Raw genomic sequence first — 8,720 nt, 5'->3', positions numbered from 1 at the left:
TGAAAACGACGATGGTTTTTATTATCGCCTTGGGCCATTCCTCCTCAACTCTAATTGTTGTACATGTATAATTATGTGATTAGTTCAAAATGTGTATCAATACTTACACTCCTGGCGGGTTTCGAGCGATGGTTGACAGCTGGATGGAAGAAGCCAAATTTGGCTTTTATCCATGTCTCCCTCTCCGTCAATTGTTGTTGGCCATCCCCACTCTTTTTCTTGTCCAACCTGGTAGATATAAAGACATACTAAGCATATAGTAAGAAAATTGTTCAAGTATTGGCATCTGATAAGATATGGAATATATAAATTGTTGTCATGCAAGTCATGAGGTAAATACTTGCCTTGTGAACATGTCCCTGAGGGACTTGAACCAGGTCCACAGATGGTCCACGTCGATCCCTAGTTCTGTGGCCTTGGCCTTGAGCACTCTTTGCCTTTTGGCCTTGTTCCTGTACTCAGTCTTCTGCGAGTTCCATAAAAGTTCGTTTTCGCGGAAAAACTCGACGAGACTATCCTCAACCTCCCTGTCCTGGATCTTGCAATCCTTTCTCTGTTTTTTCTCCCTCTTTGCTGTGGTGGGACCTTCCTCACTGGGGTCTTCAGGGGGTTTAGGGTCCTCACGGGGTGCCACGTTAGGGTTATCTTCTCGGATCGACTCGTCGTCGAGGAGATCTTCTTCGTCCGAAGAACTTGCTTTGACAAGAGGCTTGGTATTTTTCTTAGGAATAGAAGTAGAACCACCCACCCCACGTTTTTTTCGTCTCTGTGGCATGATGTTGATTCTTCAAGCTCAAAAGAACAACTGAATTCAAAATGAAATTTTAAACGTTTTGTACACGTTCTGCCGTAAAACTCACACGCTAGCTAAACGCTATTCGTCCGTTATTCACACGTTAGATACACGCTCAACACCCCTGGAAATCATTTACGTGTGCTAACGTGTCACTAGCGCGCGACGAACGATCTTACTTGGTCGCTCATTACACGCTCCTCGTGCGTTAAGAACACGCTAGTCATACGTTAGGCACTCGTTAATCGAACGCTGGATGTGTCTACCTCGTTCCAGAACGCTCGGAAATTGAACGATTGGAACGTTCAGAGAACGCTGACCAAAACGTTATGGTGTGACGGGGCTATAAGACGTGTATTTTCTTCAATGGTATTCTTAGTTTATATTGGATTACCAATATTTTCACGTGCATAAAATTTAAACTATTTTTCGTTCCAACAACAGCACTGAGTTAATATGTTAGGTTAGATCCACCTAAACTTAGTACAAATGTAGCAATATTGCGTTATAACCCACCTCTTGTCGTATTGTAAAGATATAATGCGCGCACCATAGGATGTCGTATTTCTGCATTTGACTTGGTCCAGGTGGCTTGCATCTTTTCAATTGTTTGCATAACACCACATGATTGCGTGTTAAGGGAGAAGCCTAGTTATAATTGTTGACAAAATTGATCATAACTCGCAAGACAATGTTCATTAGTTTATTATGTACAATCATGAAGCTAATGTCTCATGGTACAATGAAATAGCATTATTTTGTGTGTTACAGTTATGCTTTTTGAGAAACGTGTCCTAATATTTCTTGAAAAATGCTATTTTTTAGAACAATTCCATAGAACACAATGTTAAAGAAAAATTGCATTTTTTGAGACTTTTTAAAACCCTGATTTTTTAAATAATTCAGAACAACAAAAAGTACTCCATCATTAACAATATATGATTTTTTTCAACCTATGTCACCGGGCTAGATTTTGAGATATTGCATAATATCTCTGCCATAGGAACCTGTGGTAAAAGTGTTATAATAGTGTCAAAATGGCGACTTTCCACTAAAATACAACCATTAATTTCTCAAAAAAAAAAAAAAAAAAAAAAAAATGCTGGTGACCCCCAACTTTTTTTTAGGTCAATATCCTTGTATTGCCTTGGAGTACAATTTATTGCAAAATGAATAAATTCTGGGTTTATTAATTTATGAGTCGGGTTCTACCTTAACATGCCTCGCATTTTAGAAAGTTTGTCGCGTTTAATCATACGAAAGCTATAACGCGCGTATCATGTAAGATAATGTGTCGTATTTTATTATCTGACTTGGCCCAGGAGATTTGCATTTCTTTCATAGAATCCCGTGTTAAAATGCCGCGCAGCATTATAGTTTTGTTTTCAAATTCAACGTAGTAAGGCTATAATGCACACAAGCTAGCAATGTATGCTAGATTTAATGTAAATATATGTAATATTGGTGCACATGAAGATTTAGTTCAACACAGACTTGCTAGGTCACATGGTCATACTATGATGCAACATTTACTACTGTTGGCCATTCCTGGGTATTTTGTTTCAAAGATGAAATCTCAAAGCATACCTATTTCGCGAGAATCACGAACGCGCATATGCTGGCCCAGGTGGGTATAGAACATCATAGAATTGAAATTGTATTTGTGGTCTGGTACTTGTAAGTATTGTCACGTGGTCAGAGTGGCATATTCACTTGTGGGAATACCACCTTGATTGTATACAAACACAACAACATAAGTAATGTTTTGAATTCTCGTCAAACTTACTTCTAATAATGGATATCCTTACATAATTTAAAGCGCGGGAGTCGTCACGTGCGCATGCGTCGGATGGCCATAGCGTGTCATTGTTTACAAACAAGCGTCTACCCATGAACCTTTGCGTTTTTAGCGTGTGTTGTTATCGTCGCTTGGAACTCAATTCCCGCGCGTGCGTAGGTGACGACCCACCCGCTTTAAATTTAAATATGATCGTGACGTCACCAAAACATACTTCAAATGTGTTTCATTTACTTCATATTAACGCAAAAACGGCACAGTAAGCTAGTACGCGTTCGAATACTTTGACAATTTTCAGACGTGCTAGGTAATGTCTTTGTCCTGCAACAATACGGTAATGAAAATTGTTACGTTTTATGTGAATTTCTTGAACACTGTCAATGACGACCAGCTAGTAATGTATTTGGTACGATGTGTGATCAACTGTATTAAACCGTCAGTGATGTTTTTTTTACTATCGCTATCGCCAACACGAGATAGCGATACCATCGATACAATCATCTGACACATTGTGTCAAAGACGCCAAATTTCACCCAGCGGGGAACGAGTGAACGTCTGTACCATGACGTGTGTCAATTTGAACAGGAATACAACCAAGCTTTGATAATTGGAATGTTCTGTCTTGTCAATTCATTGTATCGCTAATGTATAAGTATGCCAGGAATTGTGCTGATTTGACTAGGGGCATTGCTACACGTGAGCGATGTTGTAAAACGCGCGAAACTTGAGAACATTGTTGAATTCTGACCAGAAACCGAACTTTCAGGGTACAATCTAATAATATGATGTCTCTGTGCGAGTTAAATTTTTGCAGTTTTCCACATGGCCATGTATCCCAGAAAATATCGCGACATTACATGTAAATGAAACGCGGTATATGACACGTTGGTGACCGTTCTCAACGGACATGTTCTTTCAAACCGAAGAAGACGCCAAGTTCAAATTTAACTTTTCCCAACGAGTGAAAACAGATCTCTCGTGGAGCGAACTTGAGAGGTTATTTTGTGCGGTATCAACTCGAGTTACTGTTTAAGAATAGCATATGTATTTATTTCCGTGTAGAAAGTGAATATCTTAATGCAATTAAAATATTCGATTTCAAGAAGTAAATTGGTTTCAACTAGTAACATGTATCGGAACCACAGCCTAACGTTCAATTATGAGATCGCCTTGTAGTATCGATGTTCGTTGACAGCGGTACGACTCTCTTTTCATCTATGTGACACGTTTAAAGATTTAGGCGATCGATGTCGCCAGGAAGTACCATAATAACCGGCCAACAACGGGTGTGTACATAACACACACATCGACACAGCGCGAAGATCTTTCATTCAAGTTGATTGTATTCGTGTCGTACGCGGGTTTCGAACGTATACCCCATAATGCCATTCGGCAATGATGTCATTATAAAGAGCGACTCTGAGCAGAAAAAAATTTCAATTTTGAAGGGCGGTAGCCGTCGCGCCGCGCATATGCGACATTTGTGTTGATAAACATTGATTTTCTCATATTCCAAAGCGCTTTTATAATGAATTAACGAGTACGAGTTTTGCCATGGATGACACTTGCACTAAAACACACACTTCCAAAAAACCCCCAAAATACCTAATTAAAGCTTGGTAATCTCTCAGTTTGTACTAGTTGGTGTGCAAAACAGTCAAAATCGTCATCTTTGTTTATATGAGATCCATCGCGCATGCGCGGCGCGACGACTACCGTCCTTTAATATAAAACTTTTCTCTTTTTTTAACCCCCCCCCCCAGTAGACCAAAATAGTCAACAAATGGTAATATATATAACCAAACGTAGATTGAATTCGAACACGACGTAGTCCAAACATGTCTCTTATATCACGAACAGGATCCCGCGATCTCAAAACCCCCGGTATAACCACTGTCGGTGGTTTGGAGTATTTTATGGCAAAGTAATAGAAGGCAACTTAAGTGTGTACATACATTAGGGAACATTACACAGTCATCCGACAATGACGTCATCTTTTACTATGTACATCACCCGTCGCTAAGCGAATGTGAGATGTTAGTGCTTCCCCCATTGTCAACTAACTGGGAATAATATTGTGTCGCAGAAATAAATACTGGTCGAGTGTTGGTCGAGTGTTGATTGCTTGTAGCCAAAACCAGCGACAAAAGCAAAAATAATCCAAACAACACTTATAATATGACGTCGCTATTCTGTTTGTATTCTACACCCATCTTCAATGACTTTCTTTTTTATGGTTAGATTAATGTCGCCTATTCCGAGATTGTAGATATAGCGTTGTATTCTGTTGTCTGTGACTTTTCATAAGTTTGCGTAGAAGGTGAAAGTCATGGACATATTGTATGTATTCACTAACTAAAGATATTTAAAGCACATATTGGCCCTGTCTATGCTACTACATACATACAGTTTTTATAACTTGAATATGTTGTTTTTATGTCGCGGTGCAAGCCTAATAACGTTTTACTAAATATAAAACACATGTCGACCTTAGTTGGTATAGATTTATTAAATCATTTGCACAGAATGAAATGAAGTGAATTGCGCGCTGGTCGTAACCGATTCCCATTACAATAATGTGAATTGAGTGTTGACCTTACCGATTCTTGTTACAGTAATGTGAATCGAGTGTTGTACAGTTTCGATTCCTTTTACTAATACGAATCTAGTGTTGATCTGTACCGATTCCTGTTACAGTAATGTGAATCTAGTGCTGATCGGTACCGATTCATGTTACAGTAATCTGTATCGAGTGTTGTAAGTACCGATTTCCGTTACAATGATTTAAACCTAGTGTTGGCCTGTACTGATCCCGTTACAGTATTGTGAATCTAGTGTTGGAATGTACAGATTCACGTTACAGAATTGTGAATCGAGTGTTGACCTGCCCCGAATTCCGTTACAGTAATGTGAATTAAGTGTTGGCCTGCACCGATTCCAGTTACAGTAACGTGAATTAAGTGTTATTCGGTTTCGAGTCCCGTTACAGTATTGTGAATCTAATGGTGGTCGTTCTGAAAACTGGTTATTTTAAACGTCTACAGTAGAGATACTATTTCACGTGAAATAAAATACTGCATATAGTAATTATTATGGATTAAATAGAGTATAATTTAACACAGTCGGTTTTCTAAACTATTTATGTTATTGAAACGCGATTAAGTGTTTATAAAGACATATGTACCATTCCGTTTAGTCATGGATCGCATGAACTCTACAGCTCTTGGGACAATAACCCAGCAAACAATTTGAGACAACTCAGCAGGAATGTGTAGACTTATGTTACAGTTGCGATTATGTTGTCTCCCACTGGTCAATTCATCACCAATCCATGGAAAAGTATATGTGTAATGCTATGTTCCCACGTTCCCGTTTCGTTCAGGTCTTTAGATTTGATAATCCAAGCTTTGACGTTTGACAATTTCACAATATATGTATGGGTCGATGAATTAAGTTCATGCATAAACATCAACAAAGCCTCCCAGGAAAATTGAGCAATGACGCCAATCCATCCTGCTGTCTCACTATTTGATTGTTTGTGTTCAGACCAAAAACATACGTTTGTGTTTTTTTAACATGTCTGGCAAATATATTGCTGCGTTGACATTTGACTTAAATAAACCTAAACAGCATGAACGATGTAGTGAAAAAACGCCACCAACGGTGATTTGTCATAAATGTTACGGTTGATCACATATCTATTACTGTATAGGAACCTAATCTGTACAGGGTTGACATGCGCACATGTTACTAGTATACCACGCGACGTAAACAATTACAACTTGTGCAAAATACATTCTTCATACACACGAAAACAATCTTTATTTAAACCGGATGTACCTAGGATTGACCACATACTAGTAGCGTGAGCCATATCGAATTTAAGGATACATGCGACAATTGCCATTTAAATCATTAAAACATATTAATTTGTGTTTGTTTAACTGTACACGATTTCTCCGCCTCAGGTTGTTTTAATGTCATCGGACAAAAAAATGAAGTAAATCCGAATTTATTGAAGAAATCACCCCAACAATAAAATTTAACAGTAAGATTTCAAAACTGAAGTTCATACTAGATCACGAGCAATGTGGGTATCCCAAATAATTGAGTGTAATATTTCATAAAATACATGTGAATTTAACAACCAGCGATCACAACCAGATTTTAATAATTTTAGTTTTGTAATTATATTTACGATTGTTTATAAACAATTTAAGTTAAATGTCCCGAATTTAAATAACCACCCAGTGCAACTTTGTCGGTTAACACTTATTTGGCAATATCCTAACAGTCATTCAGGCAAATACGTAAACAACATGAATCGTTATTGCACACTTCCTAGTTCAAAATTAGAGAAACTCCAAATGAACTGGCAAATGAAACACGGGCAATATTTTGTAACACACAGTTTTTGTTACGTTATACTTCTACATACCAGAGTGAGTGAAATGCGAGTTTTGCATTGACAATTCGAATTGTTGTTGCGCATCATAGCCTGCAATGGAAATTTATATATGTATATTTCAGTGCATACTTAAACCAATGTTTGTGTCAGAAGGTCTTAAGTAAATGAAATGGATACCCGTATACATGTACATGACATGTGTACGTGTCAAGTGCCCGTAATCTACGAAAGCGCTACCAGAGCAAACTCTGAGGGCGCTACGCTTTCTTCTTTAAATTATAAATGTGGCATAAATACAGTTGACACGTCGCTCGATCACTGAAGTGCTCACTAGTAGAATATACACATAACCCGAATACATAATTTCTTGGTTACTATGGTTTCCATTAAGGGATGGCACATCTCGCTATTGTCTGTGGTTGTGAGTCGAAGACTTCAGTGTAGTATGTTGCGTATACTACGCCCTCACGACGGGCTACCAACAGCCTTTTGTTTGTTTGATCCACGCACGGTTGCTAAAAAGGAACCGTGATCCACGGGAAAAAATATTCCGGCGCGCGAAAAAGTGCTAACTGTTAAAACCATATTATAGAATCTTAGGAGTTTTCCCTGCGATTCCGATAATTCTGAATATATAACGTTTTATATTAAAACGTTATTCGACATGGGACGTACCCGACGAGTGTAAAATACTGTGACGTTAAATGCCTTTATGGGGCTACACCGTATTCAGGATCGGGGAGCTTGTCTTTAATACCGGTCTAATAGTCTTTGTCTTTGGTAGCGTGCTTATCTTATAAGTCTCCTCCCTCTCAGCTCGTCCGCTGTCACAGGGTGGGGATCGTTTGGTGAATGTATATCACCACAACTGAGACTGTGCAGAGAAAGATATATACCAGTAACGATTATAACAAATCAACACAACACAATATATACGGTTTCCTGTACTTTAATAAACAAATAACAGGGATGCTGGTCACTGGAACCAGCAAGGGGAGGGGGATACACTGTAAAATAAAATAAATTAGAGACTTGATCGATGCTGCAGGGAACACTCCACTCTCCATTGGACAGCAATGTGCAATGTTGCGTTCCTTCGTATCTGGCACACTGGCGAAGCAGCTGCACTACAATTTAAACTCGTGCTCTGTGTCCAGGGAGTATCGGCAACTGCACTGCTATCTGCTGCTACTGGTAGCACTGGTACAACGGGAGTAGTTCAGGCAGTGAGCTTCAGTGGTTCCTGTTGATCAGCAAGGATTACTGCACAGCACGTCTGCATATGTACCACTGTATAGGGTACAGCTCACTGGAGTCAGGAATCAGCATCACAAGATGTTACATGATCAAGTCAGGTCACCTTCCTGACTAAAGATTTTCCCTTATGTCTCAACTTAAATACCCTAGCTAATTTATGGCCATGCAAATAATAAAATGTATATAACGAAATGATTGGTTATCTCGAAATAGCCGACAAATCAGTGTACAGAGGATGCCAATTTTGGTAGTGGAATAAACCACTCTTAATCCAAGCTCTACCAATTTAAAGTAGGAGACTCGGGTCAATGATGTCATATCTATTTTCATTGCCAACAACACTGGGTTCAGCACATTCCAAGGTATTTCACAATCACCATGTCACTGTCTGAGCCATACCATTATGCCACAGGGAGAGACAGGATGTATGTATCTCAAATTCTGCTGACAACACAATCCAGTG

This window comes from Saccoglossus kowalevskii, chromosome 10, assembly GCF_978046115.1.
Source record: "Saccoglossus kowalevskii chromosome 10, keSacKowa6.1, whole genome shotgun sequence".
Lineage (NCBI taxonomy): Eukaryota > Metazoa > Hemichordata > Enteropneusta > Harrimaniidae > Saccoglossus > Saccoglossus kowalevskii.
Note: the sequence above shows the minus strand (reverse complement) of the source record.